This window comes from Alexandromys fortis, unplaced genomic scaffold (assembly GCF_014885135.2).
Source record: "Alexandromys fortis isolate MF-2015 unplaced genomic scaffold, M_Fortis_MF-2015_v1.1 scaffold_2_1_26212458, whole genome shotgun sequence".
NCBI lineage: Eukaryota > Metazoa > Chordata > Mammalia > Rodentia > Cricetidae > Alexandromys > Alexandromys fortis.
Genome location: NW_026067930.1, coordinates 3,390,073 through 3,412,409, shown reverse-complemented (window position 1 = coordinate 3,412,409; position 22,337 = coordinate 3,390,073). Strand labels below are relative to the sequence as shown.

The 22,337-nt window shown below is 42.4% G+C and overlaps 1 protein-coding gene across 3 annotated transcripts in view; it reads right to left on the bottom strand.

Moving 5' to 3' along the window:
- Positions 1-21,879, bottom strand: part of Ptk2 (protein tyrosine kinase 2) — a 194,201-nt gene extending 172,322 nt beyond the window's left edge. Inside the window, exon 1 of one of the 3 annotated variants that reach the window (XM_050144978.1) lies at positions 21,651-21,879. The gene's annotated coding sequence lies outside the window, so the exon portion shown is untranslated. The remainder of the gene's footprint in view (positions 1-21,650) is intronic. The other 2 variants (XM_050144974.1, XM_050144975.1) reach the window with 2 other exon arrangements.
- Between the last annotated feature and the right edge of the window lie 458 nt (positions 21,880-22,337).

The window sequence follows — 22,337 nt, the reverse complement described above, 5'->3', positions numbered from 1 at the left end:
TCAAACTCACAAAGATCCACCTGTCTGCCTCCTGATTGCTGGGATTAATGGCATGCATCAGCCCTGCCCGCACAATGAATGAATTTAAAGACAAACACATGGAAGCTATCTGCAAACCTGAACCCAGTGAAGAGGATACATATATGTAACTAAAAACTATTAGATAATCAATAAGCATAACCTGCTCAAAAAAATGACAAGGTTCAAGATAAGCAACAACATACAAACCTTTTTCTTGTTCCCACTAAAACTAGGCTAATGAGATAAAACAGAGTTCAAAAATCAAATAAAGGTCAAAACCAACTAAAAAGAATGGAAACTTTGATAAACTGAAAAAGCTTCAAGACATCAAAACAAGAAATACCAGGGGAAGGGGAATATTCTGGACCAAAGACAGACTATTTTAAATGGGAAACACAGTCTGACTTAGCAGACCACAGGTCTAAAAAGACAAGGCACTAATTCCATTTCCCCAGCAGGGTGAACAAAGGATAAGAAGCAGAAGCATTGAATGCAGTAAGGTTGAGGTGTGAAGACTGCCAATGCTGCAGAGAGCATGGGCAACCTGCCTCCATATAGCCCCCTCTCTCATCACCTGAGAGTTGACCAAGAGTCACTCTCTGGAAAAGGCAGAGTACCTTTCACACAGAGGTAGACTGAGTCACTGACTTCAGCTTCCCACTACATAATATACTCAACTCCTAGAATCTGGCATCTAGATCTTTATCCTGTAGGAAAGAAACTGTTAGCCAAATAGGAAAGACTAGACAACACCAGATTCCCTGACAGAAGGCCTGTACAGAATATCCTGATGCAAAAATTCAAGGCCCACACACATGCTTAAAGCTTCTGAAGAAGTTCTGAATTCACAAGGAAATAACGACATGAGCTAAAGGCCTCTAATCAGAAGACAGAGACAAACACAAGGAAGGCCAGAGTAGACGGAGGGCAACTTGGAAGAAACACAAAGACACAAACTTTTAATAGCCTAGAGGTAGAACTTTGCAATCACGAAACAAAGATATAGGTTGCTCTTTGCACGAACCTCTCCACCATCCATACTAGGTTTCTAGCTTGCATGACCTTGAACACACAGGCACAACCACTGAGTTTATGTGTGCAACAATACAGTTATGTCTGGCAAATACCATTTTGTTGCAGCTGTCCACTGCCTCTGGTCTGCCGCTTAGAGTACCTGCTTCAGTAGATGGTCCTACACCCATGCACATACAGGCCATATTAAATGGATTCATCAGGGTTTTTTTGCTTTTCTTTTAAAAAAGCACACAATGCCTGGGTGGTAGTGACACAAGGCCTTTATTCCCAGCACCAGGGAGGCAGAGGCAGGCAGATCTCTGTGTAAATTGGAGGCCTGGAAGCATGGTCTAAAAAGTGAGTTCCAGGACAGAAAAACAAAAACAAAACAAAACAAAAAGATATAGGATTTCTCTGTATAGCCCTGACTGTCCTGAAAGTCCCTCTGTAGACCATACTGGCCTCCAACTCACAAAGATCTGCCTCTGCCTCCCAAAGCTCTGGGATTAAAGGCATGAATCACCACTGCCCAGCACTCTTTAATTTTTTTAAAATATTTATTATGTATACAATAGTCTATCTGTATGTATGTCTGCAGGCCAGAAGAGGGCACCAGACCTCATTACAGAGGGTTGTGAGCCACCATGTGGTTGCTGGGAATTGAACTCAGAACCTTTGGAAGAGCAGGCAATGCTCTTAACCACTGAGCCATCTTTCCAGCCCCACTCTTTAAATTTTTTAAAAAAGATCTAATAATTGGGCTGAAGAGATGACTAAGGGACTAAGAGAATGCTGTTCCAGAGGTTCCAGGTTCCACTGCCAGTACCCACATGTCAGCCAATAACCATCTACAACTGCAGTTCTGGTTACCACAGACACTGCACACAAATGGTACTCTCTCTCTCTCTCTCTCTCTCTCTCTCTCTCTCCATACATACACACATNATATGCAAGCAAACCAGAGATACACATAAAACATAATAAATCTTCTTAAAAACTAATAACAAAGCACAACTTTTCCTAATCCCACTGTCAAAGACATAGCTCAAACAACATTGTACACACTCCAAGCTAGTCTCCTTTACTTTTACTATGCCTCTTTCAACTTAACTTCTACCTTAGAGTAATAAGTAAATAATATTGGCTTTGTGTCTTAAATTTTTAGTCTATTTTCTTCTTTTTTAAAGATCCATTTATTTTATATGTATGAATGTTTTGTCTGAATGCTTATGTGTGTACTACATGAATGCCTCGTGCCTAAGAAGGCCAGAAGAAGGTGTCGGAGCCCTTGAAACTGGAGCTGCAAACAGTTGTGTGGCTGTATGTGACTGCTGGAAAACAAACCCAGGGCCTCTGGAAGAGCAGCCAGTGCTCTTAATCTCTCCGGCCCAATAACTATTTTATTTTGTTCTGTAAGTAGATATTAAACAGTAAGAGCATTCCATTCTAGTAGCACTAATGCCACTGAATGCTTGCTATTTTAGCCAGGGGTAACTTAAGACATGGTATGTTCTAATTGTTCCTTAATCCAATCTTATTTAAGAATATAAAACAATATAATTTAACTATGAAACTGGTAAAAATGTCAGCATGAACTAGTTCAAATAGGGCCTAAAGTAGAGAGTCTACAAATTATATAATTAAAATACTTATGCTATTTTGCTCCAGGTGGATAAAGAAAAGTTGAAACTTGACTTACTACAAAATGAAATATATTTTTTAACTAAGTATATTTTAAGATCAATACAAGCAGATAGCTGGGGTCCTAGAAACTCTTCTCTCTCATACATACCTTTTTGCTGTTGCCACCATGCTTTGCAACCTTCTCACTCTAAGGTATAATCCACCTTGACAGAGTTCCTACCATGTATCACTTACTAATCCAAGTAACCAAAGAAAGATCCAGACAAGTCAACCCTATGATACTGCAAATGTGTTAATTTTCTCACAAAGACTTAACAGCAATTATGACACAAATAATTCTATAAATAAGCACACACACAATATGTTTAGCATCACAAACTCTCTTCCATGTATTTTTTCAACCCAACCACATGAACTCCCACTCAAGATTACCAAGGACCTCACCATAGCTAAGCCCAAGGACACTACTGAATCTGTCAACAGTTACATCATTTTCTCATTTTCTCTGGGCTTATTTCCATCCCTCAAGCAGTCCCTCCTCCCCTCCCAAAATTAGTTCTAGAGTTCCCAAAGCTCTATCCTTCCTTCCCTTTGTTTGCCATGTAGGCATTACCACTTGACAGGCTATCTGCATGTTCACACCATCTCAGACCTGAACCTTATCTGTAAACCCAACTGTCTGGCTGTCAAACCTACATCCATTTCTATTTCACCATCTGCAGCATAGAGAGCTACATCCCAGAAACTCGCGCTTGTGCTTTCTACTAACCAGTCAGAGCTAACAGAGAAACAAAGTCTTGCAATACTGGTAAGATGAAAGAAAACTCTGTCCTTAGGTTAGACAATGTGTAGAAAGGAAATTAACAAAGAACCAAAACCTTATGTGACCTCTGCTAAGAATTCCCAGCAGCCTCAAAATAATAATAATAATAATAATAATAATAATAATAATAATAACAATAATATAATAATAATAATTACCACAGCAATCAGAAACTGCCCAGCATAACTAACCCCACAGGTACTCCTGGAAAGTGCTAATTGTTACCGAGCCCTACCACCTCTATCAAGGGAGACCTAATTCCATGTATTTAAAATGAGTCTATGGTAGTTCCTATTTTCCTGCCTAAACCTGAAGAACTGACTCTGTATTTATAAAGACCATCTTTAGACTCCTTAAAGAAGTGCAGCATCATTAAAGGTAAATGTCCAACAGATGTCTCAAAGAGCAGTATTGATCTTGCCTTCCAAATCTTTACAGTTCACAGCAAAGTCACTTAGTGAGATCCTATCTCAAATAAATAAATAATAAACCTTTACAGTTCACTACCTCAGTTTACAATGTCCATCTCATCTAGATGCTCAGGCCAATCCTTGACTCATCTTTCTCCCACATTCCTTATCCAACCCTGTCAGCAAGTAACATTCCTTCTGCTGAACTGCCCAGCAATTGTCCTTTGATGCAAGTACACACCCTACTGCAATGAGCCTCTATCTCTATTCACTGAAATAATTCAACAGCATCTACTGCAGGTAGAGCTAACATGCCACTGCTTTTCCCCCTTCAGTTTCCATTTTACATTTATACTACATAATTTTTACTGAATTATCACATTATAACCTGTCAAAATGTTTTATAATCCCCCAAAATGAGCCATTTCCCAGCATGGCGCCTGTTTTTTATTCAAATCCCTAAAAGATATGTTAGAACAGATGTCAGATATGACAGATATACAGAAAGAATCATGCTCACTTGTATAAAAAATGTAACTTTCATTAGGGGGATGTTTATTTTGGTGTTTGTTTTTTGTTTGTGTTTGCTTGTTTTGTATCATTCTATTGCCTAGTCTGGTCCCAAGCAATCCTATTTCCTCAACCTCTGGGACTACAGATATGCACCACTATAGACAAGAGCTTCACTTTTTAACGTCACAGTAAACGACACTATACATAACTATGGCATATTCTCTACCAAAAAGAAAAGATTTCTTGAACTCTTTTTTTTATTCTTTTTATTGATTGATAAAAATAATTCACTTTTCTAGGTCTCATGCACTAAAGGATTGTGTGTGTGTGTGTGTGTGTGTGTGTGTTTTGCTTACATGTTTGTCTGTGCACCACTTGTACGGTTGGTACCTGCAGAAACCAGAAAGGAGCCTCAGATCCCCTAGAACTGAAGTAACAGTTATAAGCCACCCTGTGAGTGCCAGGAATTGAACCTGGGTCTTCAGAATAATAGTCAATGCTCTTAACCACTGAGCCATCTCTCCTGCCCTTTATAAAGGACTATTTTGCCCAAAGAAAGGTTGAAGCCTTTGCCTAACAAAGAGGGAACATTAAAAGACAGAAGCAGATCTTCCTTTCTCTAAAAGTCCTAAATCACCCACGGCTAAATAGTGAGACTCTGTCTCAAAAATAAAAAATAAAAAAATGGAAGAGGCTACATGGAGGAGCCTCAAATGCACATTGATAAGTAAAGAAACCAGTTTGCAAAAGCTACAGATAGTGCTTCCAGTTTCATTGCATTATGGAAAAGACAAGGCAAACCACAAAGAACTCTGTAAAGCCATAGTATGATTTTGTAGTACTCAGTAGCACGAGTATGTGGCACTCTGCATTTGCCAAAGCCCACAAAACATACGTAAGCAAATAAATACATAAATAAATAAATGATCTGTTTGCCCCTAGAACCTTAAAGAGCAGGATTCCAGACCTGCTTTCTCAAATGGTAAGGCATGCTAGTGACTTGTTTTTATAACCCGTATTCTCTAACAGAAACCATGAACACAATATCCCAGGCGGCTTCTAAGGTAGGCAATTCCATGTATGCTGCCACATACTGATATGAGTGAAGAAGGGCAGACCATACAACCTAGTAAGAGGTAGAAGGAGCTCACATAGGTCTTCTAGACTTCCTGATTTTAGGTTTATACCCTTTTGCTATAATAAATGGTGTAATAAACAGGAACCCTGGTGCCTTCTAAATAAACACAGTATACACAGCCAGTCAAGTCTTGTGTTTTGAAACCCTAAAGACAAGAGCTTTTTTTAAAGCTTTGTTAATAGTTATTGCAAATAACTGAATCTGTGGTGGTTTGAGGAACCTCCAAATTTTACAATGCACAGCACTAGAGCAGTAGTCTCACACTGCAGGAATGATCATTTAAAATCATAAGCTAGGTAGAGTGGTGCATACCCAGCACTCAGGAAGCTCAGACAGAAAGATTACAGGAGTTGAAAGCCAGTATTGCTTCAGAGAAGAGCTGTCTCAAAAACAAAACAAAACAAAACCAAAAACAGTCGGTGATTTATGCTTTTAGTTCCAGCACTCAGGAAAAAGAGGCAGGTGGATCTTTATGAGTTCTAGGCCAATCACACAGGGAGACCCTGTCTCAAACAACAAAGTCAAAACACATTAAAATAAAATGTGATGTAGAAGACTTGATACTACTGTGGGTATCAAATATGACAATCTAAGGTTGGCTGTAGTGTTATACTGCTGTTCATTCTCCCAACAGTGAACCGGGAGAACATTAAGTCACAACTATGCCTAGGCCTGATATCTGAGAATGACATCTGAAACCATGTCTACTGTGACTTCTCTATCATTACAACACTCAATCGTTTCTTCTATCTTTGCTGACCATGACCTGTTGTCCCTAAGAGAAGTCAGAGTCTGAGATACCCCATCTCCAATCTCTCTTCCCTAAATTCTATCCAAGTGGGACAGCTATGACCTATGCTCCAACCCACTCACTAAAATAGTATGCATCTCGACAATCGGTCACTAGCTGCCCTATTGCCCTGCTCTAACGTAGGGGCTCACCAGGACATCACAACTGTGCTGTTTTACATCTCACTGGTATATACTTTTAACCCAATCCAAGGACATAACACAGCACTCCAAAAGAGACTCTTTCTCACAGTCATGCAAAATTTTAGACTACTCTTAACAGTTTATAACCTTTAGCTTTGCCTAATGTTCACCAACATGCTGAAGACACTTCAGTCCCATCAAAGTCCCAAACAGTTGGCTTTCCTATGAGACAGCAAAGTTGTGTCCTTTTACTTTTAAGGGTAGGAACCCAAGGGGAATTAAAAAAATTTTTTTTAACTTTTTTAATTGCTGATTGATACATTCAACTTAGGACACAGTTGTATGAGTTTACCTAACAGCTTGGATTGCATAAAAGCGGCTATTATTTTTTATTTTTTACTCTATGAAAATGGTGATAAAGTATGGGTCCTTCCCTCTTCTCAGGTAGGTGACTCTGTGACACCTTCCATTTGAGCCCTATAACTCCAGTGGAATCATTCTGACATATAAATCTATTCCTTTCACTCTGGGACCCAAAGTTTCTATCAGAATCAAGTGCAAACTGCTTTAATCTTGTCAATAGAAGCTTCTCAACCTAACCTGACATGTATCACTCCAGACACGACCAAAACTTTCAGTCTACAACACCCAGCTTCTTACACCCCATGTCTTCATATATGAGCAGAATTTCCTTTCCCAATTCCCCTCTCCAAGGGACTAATTTCCCCATACAGCCTAGTCATCTCTTTATGGTTCCTGGGCTAAGCACTTTTCATGTTTAAAGGGTTTTTTGTCTGTTTGTTTTAAAAGAAATAGGGATACATGATGATGGCCATCTGCTGCCAGCACAAGAATGAGTATCTGCTAAGCCTTAAGCTCATGCACCACCTATAGGTTCCCTGAGCACACTGCTGGAACAAGGTCACTGCACATCACACAGCAAAGCATGGCACTGACCACTAAGCTGTGCCATCACATTCCTCATATATATACCTTCAGAACAACTCTTGTTCCAGGCACAAAACATTTAACAAACATTCAGCAAATGAATTAACTAATGAACCACCTCAAGTACAAGCTAGTAAAGCCCAGAGGAGAAAAGAATGAATCTTTAGCAGTTAAATACTAACTAAATGTGGGAGACACTAACTTCATTTACATACCACTTCAGACAGTAACTACACAGTGATTTCAAGAGTTGGCATCATAAATACTGTACAGAAAAGGTCCTGAGATGAACAAGCAAATTAACTTATCAAAAGTCAGGGTCCAGTCCAAGAGTGTTTAAAAACAACAACAAAAACCACTTTAGTCACTGAGTTGACCATTTAATTCAGCTGGATGGTGGAGGCACATGCCTTTAACTCAAGCACTCAGGGAGGCAGAGGCAAGCAAATCTCTGTTAGTTTGAGGCCAGTCTGGTCTACAGAGCAGTTCCAAGACAGCCAGAACTGCTATAAAAAGAAAATCTGTCAAAAAAAAAGTGCTTAAATGTAATATTTAAACTCGAGTCTATAATTCTCAGAAACACCTTTTCTGGCCAGGAATAATGGCTAACATGTGTGACCTCTGTACTTTTGAGGTGGAAGAAGTATGTAGTTTGAGGTTGACTTAAGCTATAGAGTAAGATCTTGTCTCAAGAAAGTGAGAAATGTTTCTCCTGCTGGTCCTTGTTCATTTTTTCTGCTGTGATAGAATGTCCTGACAAAAAGAAGTGAGGGGAGAAAGCTTACAATTACAGGTTACAGTCCCTACAGAAGTCAGGAAGTCAAAGCAGGAACTGAAGTAGCTAATCACATCCAAAGACAACAGTACAAAGAGAGAATGCATGCATGCTTAGTGCTCAGCTTCCTTTCTCCACTCTTACTTAACACAGACCAGGACTCAATCCACACAATGGTGCCACCCACAGTGGGATGGGTCTTCCCACATCAATCCAACCAAGACAGTTCCCTACAGACACCTCCACAACCTGGTCTAAGCCACCCCTTGCGGAGACTTTTGACTGTGTCAAGTTGACAAATAAAATGAATCATCACACTGTTACATATCTTCCTCTCTCCACAAACTGTAATACCATGATGTCTTCAATTACTATTGTTAGAAGTGAAAAATTTCAAGTTAATGCTACTTCCTATGGGGAGGGATACAATGGAGATCCAAAATACAACTAGGCTATAGCTCTAGCATAACTACAAATAAAATATTTTATTTCTTTTCTGTTTTTGTAAGAATCAGTCCTTGAGAAATCAACAAAGATGAAACAGCTTAATTAACAAATGCCACTGAAAGGCAGGCAGCTGCAGCCACAGCATGACCCTCACATGCCAGCTAAGCTGACACAATGCCAGCTGAGGGAATCAACTTTTGAGCTTCAGTGAAGGTAGAATAGAGTCCAAAAGCCAACAGTGCACATTAACACCTCAGCTTCAACCAAGAAAAAGCACACATTTTCAGGGGCAGATAAAAAATTCTACTAACTTAAAACAACTAACAAGCAGTTTTGCATATGGATTGCTGTCCATTCCAGAGCAGAAACTATCACCTGCAGGCCAACCTGGCTTCACCTGATTCTGTACAACTCAAATGGTTATTAGAGTTTTACAAGGTTATATGATAACAGTGTGTCATTCATATGAAAGTCACATAAAATTTACAGTTTAGAGTCCAGGAATAAAGTCTGGTTGTTCACAAGCAGCTCATCCCTTTACTAGCACCCTTCTGCACTACAAGAGCTAGGCACTGGTGACGCAGGTAGTCTAAGACCTGAAAAGCCTGAAATATTCATTGTATGGCCTTCATGCAGGCAATTATCCTACAGCATAACTGGGGTCTTAAGCTGACACATCTTCCTTCCTCTGAGTTCTCAAAGCTTTTTATTTTCTTTAAAGATTTATCTTTTAGGACCAGGTGTGGTAGAACAAGCCTTTGTTCCTAGCACTCAAGAGGTAGAGAGGCAAGTGGATCTCTATGTGTTCAAGGCCAGTCTGATCTATATAGTGAGGCCCTGTCTCAAAAAAGGAAAAATGACAAAAGATTTATTTTATGTATACATGTGTTTAGCCTGCATTTATGCATGTGCAGCACATAAGTGCCTGGTTACTGAGAAAGCCAGAAGAGGGGATCAGATCCCTCGGAACTGAAGTTTTTGACCATTATAAGCCAACATGTGGGTGCTGAGACCCAAACCTGGTTTTTGGTGGTGGTGTTTGGTTTCTGGCTTTTATTTTTTGAGACTTTTATATTTGATATGTAGCCCTGACTAGCCTGGAACTTATACATACATACATACACACACACAAATACATACCAGGCTGGCTTTGAGTGTACAGATTCACCTGCCTTTGCCTCCCAAGTGTTAGTATTAATGGTATTCATCATCATCATCATCATCAGTCAAGCTGGTTTAGTTTTAATCAAATATGAAGTGGTGAAGTAAGAAGGACAGAGAAAATAGACAGGAAATGAAGTCCCACCTCAGTGTCTGCTGAAGTCTCTTGTCTGCCCAGAGTCAAGAACTCCAACACTATTAAATCCATGCAGATTGCCCACATAAAGCCTGGTGTGGCAGCTCATGCTTGTCATCCCAACACTCGGAAAACAGAAGCATGACAATTAGTTCTAGGTCAACCTGAGCTACATGGTACCTTATCCAAAAAAAAAAAAAAAATCCTTACATAGAGATAATACTCCTTTTATACAGAGATAAGTTATAATGTTAAAATGGCATTGAATCATGCTTATAGCCTGAGCATATGGGGCCTTATTTATTTCCCAATTGTAATCTTGCAATTAGTTATCTTATCTGGGAACCTGAACCAGGACTATAAACTTCACCTAGACTGGAAGCATGTCAACTCCCTCTTGACCCACAACAGTTGACCTTCTCATCATATTCCCACCCACAGCACCTTAGTAGAGTTCTAAGATCTCAATGGAAAAAGGGAAAGAGGTGCACTCTAAAAATCCTTTAAACAATGTAACTTCAAATGTCACCACAATCACAGTATGGCTATTACATCAGGAGGGGCAGCTCTCTAGAGAACCGCACACTCACACTTGGGTGTGCCGGCCTCCCTCCAAGTAGGTGAAAGTTGTTTCTTAATAAACTCCAACTCTACCTGGTAGTGACTCATCCTGAAATTCTCTGCCTGCACAGTCAAAAGAGCAGTTTCACCTGAATGCAGATCCCTGAAATAACTACCAGGCCACTAAGGAGTCAGCATGGAGCTATGTTCTCTGGACATTCCTGCAACCAACAGCAGGGAAGGGAAGGGCACCAAACAAGGCCCTAGCCAAAGCTCCAGGTCTGTTTAGGGACCCACTGCCTTGATTACAGTGCTGGATAATTAAGACCCTGGGTGGTCTTATGACCACCTTTCTAAAGAAAGGTGTCATGAATTGTATCTCATTTGACAGAAGCATCAAGTTACAGCATATATACTCCCAAAACAAGTTCCTCTATTATATCTAAGTATAAACCAGAATCAACAAAGAGTCAGTACTATTAAACAGTAAATAGAGATGATAGCTAAAAGTGATGAAACCAGACAAAGTATGTTACAGCATTCTGGGGATCTTTGTAAGGTATGGGGAGGACTAACCTGGAAGAATGCAAATATCCCACTCCCTTTGGGATGCAATTTAGCAGACTGAGCAAAGATGCACAGATGACCGAGCACTTTAAAAACTGACAAACTTTTAATGTAAACACTTACTTTTAATAACTTATATTTTGCGAAGCATTTAATTAGGCTAAGCACTATACCATCCTGGAGTATGAGACAGAGTATATCATTTAATTCTCTCAAAAAAAAAGGGCCTAGGGCTCTATTATTTGGCCCATTTAACTAACAAGGAGAAGCAAATGAAAAAAAAAAAAAAAAAAAAACAACTGAGCACAATACCAAAGGCCCTAAGACCGTGCCCTTAATAAAAGCATCCCCAATAGCTTTTCCACTTCCAAACAGATTTCCCTCTCCACCCTTCCTTTCAACAGCAACCCTGCTATTTACAAGGTGGGCCCAAGAGCCAACAGCTTTGGCATCTCATCCTAGCTTTGTTTCTACTGCTGCAATAAAGACCATGGAGAATCTACTATAGAAACAGAAGCCAGCTGGGTGGTGGCAGCGACACATGCCCGTAATCCCAGCACTCAAGAAGCAGAGGCAAGAGGATCTCTGTTAGTTCAAGAACTGCCTGGTCTATACAGCTGGTTCTAGGACAGCCAGGGCTACACAGAAAAACCCTGTCTCAAAAAAAAAAAAAAAAGAGGGCTGGGCGATGGTGGCACACGCCTTTAATTCCAGCACTCGGGAGGCAGAGGCAGGAGGATCTCTGTGAGTTCGAGACCAGCCTGGTCTACAGAGCTAGTTCCAGGACAGGCTCCAAAGCCACAGAGAAACCCTGTCTTGAAAAACCAAAAAAAAAAAAAAAAGAAGAATTAGAACAAGATACCTCCACAAAATGCTGAATTGGAGCCTCAAGTACAACAAGATTCCCAAGAAATATATGTATATGCACGTTAAAATATAAAAATTGTAATTTAGCACTTGTACACACTATCTTGAGGTGTCTCGCCAATTCAAATCCATATCCTGTACACAGACAGTCTCCTACTTTCTGTTTGCTGAGGTCTCAACCCTGAAGGTAGGCCAAGGTCAAGAGCCACTCCCTGGGATGCCCAGAAAGCAGCCTAGCTTTTTTTCTTCTGTCCCCACCATCTGCTCCTTTACCTTTACCTCCTCTCCCATACAGAACCTAAACCACAGTCCAGCTTTCTGAACCCTCCTTCAGAGTGAAAGACAACTAGACAATGGCTGCTAGGAGTATCCTCAAATTTCTTGAAATGAGAAATTGCAGTGCCCACCCAAAGCAGAAGGGACAGTAGGGAGTGCTTCAGGTATGTTCTCGGCTCCTAACAGCTGAAGGATAATCCCAAAACTGGAGATACATGTGTTACAAAGGGTATCCAACATATAGATCCCTGACAACACTTACCGCCCAGTAACAAGAGAAACTAAGCAAGCCATCAGAGGTCTTTAGCTTTCCTGTCAGTATAAAGTCTGTGCTTCTGCTGCCTCTGGGTTATTAGAAACTTAATCAGAGATGCATCAGTCAATCTGTACACAGCCACCAACACCCGGACCCCCCCCCCTTGCTCTTTCCTATCACCCCAATCTTCCTCTCCACCAGGTTATCCTCCCACGGCCCCTCAAAGAGGGTGGTATAGATTTCCTGCCAACCAAAGCACTACACAGCTCTGCTCAGAAGTACACCCAAAGGCAGGGACGTTAAGGGGAAATGAATCTGAAACACAATGTTTTCACACCTTTCACGTCTGATTAGTAAGTGAAACACACACAAACACACGCATACACACATACATGCATGCATGACCTGCAAGCACAGTGATTCACAGAGGCAGTCAGATCTCTGTGTTTTTGAGGCCAGACTAGTTATCTAGTCAGTTCCATGCCTGCCAGGAGCTACTTAGTGAGTCCCTGTCTCAAAACAAAACACTGACACTGTTTTCTATTGGGCATGCCCCTGGCCTCAAGAGTATCCTACAAATCACTTAGATCTATAGTTTACCTTATATTATCTACGAAAAAAATTAACTCAAAATGGTGCTGGCAAGATGGCTCAGTGACTAAAGCACAAGACTTATGACCTTAGTTAGATCCACAAATGCAGTTAAAGGTACAGGGAGTTTTGTCCTCTGACCACCACATGCACACCACTGCACACATGTGCTCTCATACAGAGGTTCTTAATTAACTCAAAATGAATTAGAACTAAATGTAAAACTAAAACTCCTTTAAACTCTTATGAAGGTGGGGAACCTTTGTGAACTAGAATTAAGCAATTCTTGACTATTTACAACAAAACACGATCTATACACCAGGCATGGAAGCACATGCTCAGAAGGCAGAGGCAGAAGACTAAACTGGACTATATAATGAATTATAGGCTAGCCAGGGCTAATTATCTAGGTAGTGTTGTCTGAAGGTGGGATTCCAGCATGCAGATTTAGAAAGAAGAAATCAAAGCTGGGGACTAGTTGAGTAACTGTGAGCAAGACTGTAAAATAAATAAGTAAGGCTAGAAACATAGCTTAGTGGGAAAAGGAACGGAGAGAAGAAGGCAAAGAAAGCAAGTGAGAGAAGGGAAAAAAACAAAAAAGGGGGTAAGGGAGGAAAAGCCAGAATCCCAAGCATGCCCTGTTGCAGTGTTTCCAGACCTGCCTAAGCTACAGTCTGTGAGACCATCTCAGAACAACAGAAAGATGAAAATTAATTAGGTCCCTTCTTTATACTATACACCAAAACCAATTCCAAAGGAATTATAAAGTTAGCAGTGAAAAGTACAATTACACTTTATTTATTTATTTATTTATTTATTTATTTATTTATTTTTGGTTTTTCGAGACAGGGTTTCTCTGTCGTTTTGGAGCCTGTCCTGGAACTAGCTCTTGTAGACCAGGCTGGTCTCGAACTCACAGAGATCCGTCTGCCTCTGCCTCCTGAGTGCTGGGATTAAAGGCATGCGCCACCACCGCCCGGCTCTACATATTATTTATAAAGCAAAAATTTTATGACCTCAGGATAAGAAAAGATAGAAAAAGCACCAATTCAGTTGGGCAGTGGCGCACACCTTTAATCCCAGCACTCAGGGAGGCAGAGGCAGGCAGATCTCTGTAAGTTTGAGGCCAGCCTGGTCTACAGAGCTGGTTCCAGAACAGGCTCCAAAGCTACAGAGAAACCTGATAAGAAAGAAAGGAAGGAAGGAAGGAAGGAGGGAGGGAGGGGGGGGGGGGGGGGGGGGGGGAGGGAGGGAGGGAGGCAGGCAGGCAGGCAGGCAGGCAGGCAGGCAGGCAGGCAGGCAGGCAGGCACCAACTCTAAAAAGACTGAGAAACTAGACTCTCCATTAAACCTAACTTCAGTTCATCTAAAAATAGCAAAGAAAGTTCAGTGAAAATAACCAGCAAAGTACATTTTAAATATAAAAAGAAAGCTCCAAGTCAATTTAAAAAAGACAAGAACCAAATGAAAATATGGGTCAAGTGGCCAGTAAGTGCATAAAAAGATGTACGGTCTCATTATTACCAGGAAAGGACTATTTAAAGCACCAAAACAGTAACACTACAGAAACCACCAGGAAGGGTGTAGAAGAGAGGCCATCCAGGAGCAGAGACGAGACCAGGGAAGAATGGCAATGGGTAAAAGGAATTTAAGCACAGAGCCACTAACTCAGTTACTGAAAACTCTCTGGGCCAGGCATTCTGAGGACATCCGAAGGGGACACTGAGTGTCACTAACTGTAAATTATAACTTCAACTCCACTAAACCATTTTAGACAGAAAAAGTGTTTTCCTTGCAATCTCATGAGGGAGAGGGGCGGGTATTTTGCATCCCACCCATTGTTTAAATGTGGATAGCATGACAATTTCCTGTTTATCTCTGCTCCTTCTCTACCTCTGCAACCACCTAGATATTCTAAAAAGTCACTTAGAACAAAGCCCTACAAAGTCTTCTTGTCTTTCTGATAAGATTCCCTCCAAACAGACGTCTTTTAGAAACTTCCCAGAGAGCTCTCTTTATTTTTACTGTCCAAGTACCAACACACTGACAAAGACCCTGGTTGCACATCTTTATCCGATTACCACCACAGTAGCATGAGGAAACTCTGGGGGACTGAAGAATAACAATGTCCCTGCCACCAAGCTTGCAACACTCCCTTCAATAGATGCACTTAATTCTACATAGGGCATACAGATAAAAGCAAACCATTCATTTCACCTTTGCAGATTTTTTTAACTTTTATTTAGCCTTTCATCTAAAAAACAAAAAAAAAGGGGGGGTGGGTTGGGGGTCAAAAGGCAAAAGAAAATGTACTAATCAAAGTGTACCTGCAATCACAGCACTGAGGATAGGAATGATAGGCAACATTGAGGAAGAAAAGGGAATAGGGGTAAGAGAGGGAGGGAGAACAGTGGAAAGAGGGAAGAAAGAAGAAAAGATAGATGGATGAATTAATTACACACACATATGAATTCAATGCTAGGTCTAAAATCAATTCATACAATAAATACTGCCTCATTAGTCACCCAAAGACTTGGCAATCACTCTGACTCTAGTAAATGCCAGCCAACTTTTCAGACCAAAACAAAAGCATCAGGGAACTTAAATTTGCCTTAACTACCAACGCGTACACTCCTATTTGCCACAGTCAAACAAACTTCTCCTTCAAGGCAAATTGTTCATTTAAACTCCAAACCAAGACTCAAAAGACTTAAGTAGTCTCAGCATAAAACATGAAAAATAAAAAAATAGTTAAGACGTGTTCTGAAGATCTGAAAAATGCTTACAAAAAACAAAAACCAGCTGAGACTTCTTATAACAAGAGCAAACACATATCTAAAATCATGACCTGTATTTCAAACTGCTCTAAGGCAGAGGTTCCCAGAAAACAAGCTTAAGCAGCTTAGGGGCTATTTCACAATCACACAAGATTATAAGTCAATGGTTTTCAACCTTCCTATGCTACGACCCTTTAATGCAGTTCCAAATGTTGTGGTGACCCCCACCCATCATAAAATTATTTTCATTGCTACTTCATAACTGTAATTTTGCTACTGTTATGAATCATTATTTAAATATCTGATATGTAGGATATTTATATGATATTTGACTCCTGTGAAAAGGTTGTCCGACTCCCCAAAGGGGTTCAAGACCTACAGATTAAGAAACACTGTTCTAGGTGAAGGTAATGTTTCTATGCTGTCACCGCTTGAAAACAGTGAATGAGCTAGCGGGGGCTGGAGTGTTCATCTGTGAGTTCTCTGCATGGTACAGCAATGCTGAAGGACGGAAGCACTGACTGAGAAAGACCAAACAACAACCTATAGAACAGATTCTGTACCCAAATGCTAGTTTTCCTTATCTGTGAGAGAACTGTCACCTGTCATTCTAAACACTGCACCTGGACAGCATCCAGGTAAAGACTGTGAGCAAGGTCACAGACGCACTTGTACAATGTGTAACTCCCACACTCCTTTACATGGCTGTAGGCTATGTCAAGCACTGGGGGGGGGGGGGGGGGAAGAGTTCAGTAAAGTCAGCTGATCAACACAGACTATCCTAGAGCATGACAGGTCCTTTCATTTTTTTTTTTCATTTTATTTTCTGTAGTGTTGGGAATTGAACCCAGGGCCTGGCACACACTACTAGGCAAGTGCTTTATCACTGACCTCCGCACTCAGCATGGATCCTTTCAAAATCCCACTCATTTTGTATCACTTTGAACAACTGCTCCCTTCAAACCTGAGTTGAATCCTAATGTATAAGACTAATTCCTATAAAACCAATTTCTATAAAGAAACCTTCAAAACTGTTAAATGACAGAGTAGTATATTTCCTGATCCCCGTAGATCTGAGTGACCCAATTCTACAATAATTAACACACCTGGGTTCTTCCAGTCACTCACTCAACAAGACTATATGATAGGCACTGGGGTGCACTGGGAAATAAAAGGGAGCTTCTGTCCTCCTGGAGGACAATGAATCATCTAAAAACAGAGAACACACAAAATCACTCATAAAGATGATCATATGGCACTTCGGTCAAGTAAAAGTAGAAACTGCAAGTGCCTAGAATCCAAGCCACATGATGATAGGAATTTTAACAAAAACTGGCAGGAAGGAGACCCCAGACACAGACAACCCACAAGCAAAACTTTGAAGTCCTTTTGAGGCTTGGTTTTGGTCCATTAGCCCCCCCAAAATGGAAGCAAGTATGTCTTAAAAGCAGGATGGAAAAATTCCAGACTGGTAAGAATGAGTACATTCACTTCAGAACCCTTTACAGCAGTGATTCTCAACGTGTGGGTTGAGATCCCTTTGGGACCTACATATCAGATATTTACATTGCAATTCATAAAGGTAGCAAAACTACTGTTATGAAGTAGCAATGCTACTTCATTTTATGGTTGGGGTCACACAACATGAGGAACTCTATTAAAGAATCACAGCATTAGGAAGATGAGAATCACTGCTCTACATGGACACAATGTGTTAAAAATTATAATTTCCTGGGGTTCTACACAGGGCTCATGCTTCTGAGAGAAACACAGTTTTCCCTTGCTTTCCATAAACTCTTCTCCTTACATACAATAACCCCAAAAAAAAATTACCCACAAAAAGCCTTGAGGCTGTGTCAGTCACTAAAGCAAATAAGAAGCAAAAATCACTACTCCACTCTTTTTGTTTTTCAAGATAGGGTTTCTCTGTGTAGCTTTAGAACCTGTCCTGGAACTCACTCTATAGACCAGGCTGGCCACAAGCTCACAGAGATCCGCCTGTCTCTGCCTTCTGAGTACTGGGATTAAAGGCGTGTGCCACCACCGCCCAACCACTAACCCACTCTTATGTATCTGTATTTAACTAATTCTTAGCAAATTTCAAATAACCAAAATTTTGATAGTCAATGATTAACCTATATTACGCTGGTTAAGTCAGAAGCTGAAGTCCTAAAAGTATCAATAGAAAACCTAGATATCTAAACTTCCCAGACAACATCACTCACATTCTGAAGACTAGTTACAATGTGTTGAGCCCCACAGGCCTGATGGACCACAGCTCCCATCCGGTGTCCGGCCTATAAGGGTCAAGCAACCTCGGCAAGTTACTCTAACTTCAACCTCCAGGTCTTCTGTGTACACTGAAGATTGCATAGCACCTGCAGCCCAGTGGTTCTCATAGGTACGGAAGACTGAAGCAGAACTCCCACTCAAGACTGGGAGGGAAAGGCAACAATTCTAATTCAGAGTCCTGATCCTCTCCGAGGTTTCATATGAAAGCAGTGACACACACAGGGGACCCAGTGATAAGATCACTCCCCTAGTATAAGATCACATTCCAAGTATGATTCCAGTTATTTTTCAGCAAAGGGAAATACACACCAGTGAGGTCCGCATACAACTACTTTAGTTAACTTTAAGGCTGGTAAGAAAACATCATCATGACCATAAACTCTGAGCAACACCACTAGTGACACTCCCTAGGCTTCCAGCTCCAGCAGCACACTCATGTCAACTCTTTCCCACTTCCATGAGTGTGCATGCAGATTAGAGACAACTGCATCAGCTAAATCCCACCCAAACCGAAAGCTGAATCACACAGACTTCACTACATTGTATCTCCATACTCGAACCTAGTAAAAATAAATTTTAAAGATTACAGATTATAGGTTTTATAAACAGCAACGACTTTCAGGAGTTCTGAATACAATCTGGCACAATTCCTAGAAATCAGTAGAAGAAACTGGGATATATAAATTTAATTTCTTCTGCAAGAGGCTGCTTTTCTTTCCATAGTCATAATGTAAAATAAACTTCTGCCAATATAATGTAAAGAAACAAAGCCAAAAAAAGATGAAATATCCACTATTAATGCAGTTCAGACACACCTTCTCAATGTAGTCTAATGAGACCAGCAAGCCTCGGAACCTGGAGAATCCTGGAGGCGTGGAGCGTAATACCTGACAAGTGGCTACACTCTTGAGCAGCCTAGAGTGTATCACTACCACCACACAGACACTCACTTTGTCCACCTTTTAAATTTCTTGCATTTTAAGTAATTCTAAAGGTATCAGTAAAAGTCTTCAAAGATTCCAACGCAATTTATTGTTGATTATTTAAGGAATCTTAGTAGGGGAAATGATAATGAAAATAAGTACTCAAAATGGTAGACTCCAAGCTTTAAGGCAAAGTCCGCAGAAACTAAGACTCTCTGGTTATTTTGATCATTTGCAGTGCTGGAGCTCAAGCCCAGAGCTTCATGACCGCTCTCTGTAGTGACTACAACAACAACCACTTCAAATATTAACACAGGAAAACTTTTTATGTAGGCTGATGAGACGGCTACACAAGAAATGGCACTTGCCTGGCAACCTGAGTTCAATCTCTGGAATCCACAGAAAGGTGGAAGACAAGAAGTGATTACACAAAGTTCCTCTGGCTTCCACACTTGTACACACCAACCTGCACATATCGTGCACACACAAGTAATAAAAAAGTTATCACTTACTGTGACTGAAATTCAAAACAAGTGATCTAGGTGAAAGTCCATCTAAACTGAAAATGTCCAATCCAAACTAAAAGATGTGCACACTATATTAACATGTAACATCTTTTGTAACTCAGACAATTTTAATTATTTTCTCAAAATTATGACACTATAAAGGGGAAGGATTCCCTGCAAAAATTCTTATGAACAAAGTCCCTACTTCTCTTACTCAAACTAGTATCCCATAAGAGTACTGTCAGAATTAGTTTTACTATATTATATAGTGTAATATAAAATCCTTTCTTCCACAGGCGCAGTCATCTTTAAGCAACTATCTTTAACACAATTGTCTTGGAAGGGACCACAGTGCCTTTCACACTTATCACACAACTAATGAGCTAACTCCCCAGCTCACAACTGTCTTTCGGATATTTCTCCAACTTCCTAGTGAGAAGAGTTATCTAACCAGCTCCGGAACAGGGTTTTGAGGACTGACGCATTATGTAATTCCCAACAACAGGCTTAGAGCTCTAAACTACTTCACATACCCGTGTCCTCGCTGCAGCCTCCTCCCACTCTTCACTGCTACAGCTGGAACTCCACCCCCAACACTTCCTCGTTTAGTGGGCTGCCAGTCTCAAAAACAGTAGGTCCCATCTACTCTAGAGCGTTTGTGCCAGCACTTCTTCCCCACACTATGGATTTTGCACCAAAAAGATTTACCTGCCGGGGCATCATCTCTGCAGGATTCTCACTGTACTAAAAGCTGTGACTTATGGCCCTCTCCCAGACACAAGCCACCTTCTCCTGTAGATCACGAATAAACTGGATTAAATGACAACTGTCCCGAATAAAATGCTTTCCAAGAAGATGTACTAGTGTAGCGTTTTGATAAATTCAAGTGTCCAGAGAGGTCAGGGATTGGCCCACCTACAATAGCCACAAATATAAAACAACTGCACTCACAATGATACTGGGACTCCTCGTCCTTGTCCTTAAAGTTTCCTGTTTGGGCTGTTTGGACCGGGGGCGTGGCTTAGTAGCCCAGTACTAACCACGTGGGAAGAAGCCCCGGGTTCCATCCTCAGAAAAAAAGTTCATGTTCAAATACTAATATGGATGTAACTATTATCTATAGTGTACCTCCACAAAGATATGTAGCATGCTAATATTACATGATTTCTTTTCATGTCTGCATCCACATACCTCTGTCCCAGGCCACTGCTCAGAGACTAGTCTTTCAAAGGAGAGACTTTTCATTCCTCGCTTAATGAGCAGACAGACAGACAGACACACACACACAGTGTGAGACGCTGGTATTTCACTTCAAGTAGCAATAGCCTATTATCACGACCATGATAAAGCTTCCATTCTAACTAGAAATGCCAGCGCTGGTCAAGATTTAAAACAGACCGGCAAACTCTTGCCGTGCCTTCAGCTCCAGCCTATTTCAACCAGTCCCCATAATCACTACAGTATTGCTATTATCTCAGTCCCACTGCCAAACACCCAGCTGCAGTCTAACTATGCAAGAATGAGACACTGTTGAAATGGCTTTCAAAGAAAAAATAAAAAGCAACTTTCTCCTCAGTGCGTTTCTCTACAAAAAAAACCTCACAATTAAACGACACAAGTGCGCGCACACAGACACCCTCGCTCCTTAGAGCGGTGCCACAAAAGCAGCCTGCGAGGACCGGCGGGGACAGGCAGCGCGCCGCGGCGGGGCTGGGTGGGGGCGGAGGGAACTTGGGCAGCACAATGACTCCGGGGTTCGTACGGTCGCCCTGAAAGCCACGCGCGGACCACCCCGCGGCTGCCCCGCACTCCGCCTGCCGTCCCCTTTGTTTTTCGGCTCTCGGGCCTCCAGGGTCTCCGCCGCGCCCGTCCCGCCGTACCGGACCCCGCGGCCTCCTGCACCCCGGCCCGCGGCCTCCTTAGCTCTCGGGGCCCGACCGCCCAGACGAGGAGCGAGGCCGGGGCGCGGCGGGGGCCGTGTCCGCCGAAGCCCGCACCGCGGCCCGCGCCGCCCATCGCCCTGAGCCCGCGCCTCCGCCGCCGCGACCCGTGCCCCGCGACCCGCACTCACCGGCCGCCGCTGAGTGCGCGAGGCTGAGGCGGACAGACGGCAGCGGGGCGGCGCCGGCAGAGGCGGCCGCGCTCTCTCCCACGCGCACGCCGGGCGCACGGCGGTCCGGCCCGCGGCGGTAGCGGTGGCGGCGGGCTCGCGCCCTCGGGCCGTGCTGAGTCGGCGCGGACCCGCGCGTGCGCCGTGGGTAAGAGCGCGCGCCCACACCTCGCGGCGCGCGACGCCTCACCTCAGCGCGGAGCTCCACGCATGCGCGACTTGGCCCGCGCCTGCGCAAAGGCGGCGGCGCGCCCCGCTCCGGGTGAAGTCTATCCCAGCTGTGCGGGCGTGGCGACGTCCGCGGACAGCGCTGTTCCGGGATGACGAGGTGGCCGGAGTGGCCCCAGATGGGTCTGCGGGCTAGGCCAGGGTCCCACAAGGTCCCCGGAGCTCTTCGGTCGCCCACGCGCCCGCCCTGACCTCCAGCCTTCACCGCCCCGAGAGAAAGAGGTTCATGAGCTTTTGTAGATGGGGAAACTGAGGCGCAGAGAGTGTTTTAATGGATCTCGGAATGCGCTCCGGAGGACTTTTGAGAGCATCTGGGGCCACTCGCTGCAGCCCCCTTCCCCTGCCCCCTATAGATCTTAAGACTGGGAAAGCCTTCCTGGGACACTGGGTGGACAGGAGGGCGCAAACTAGAGAGCCGCT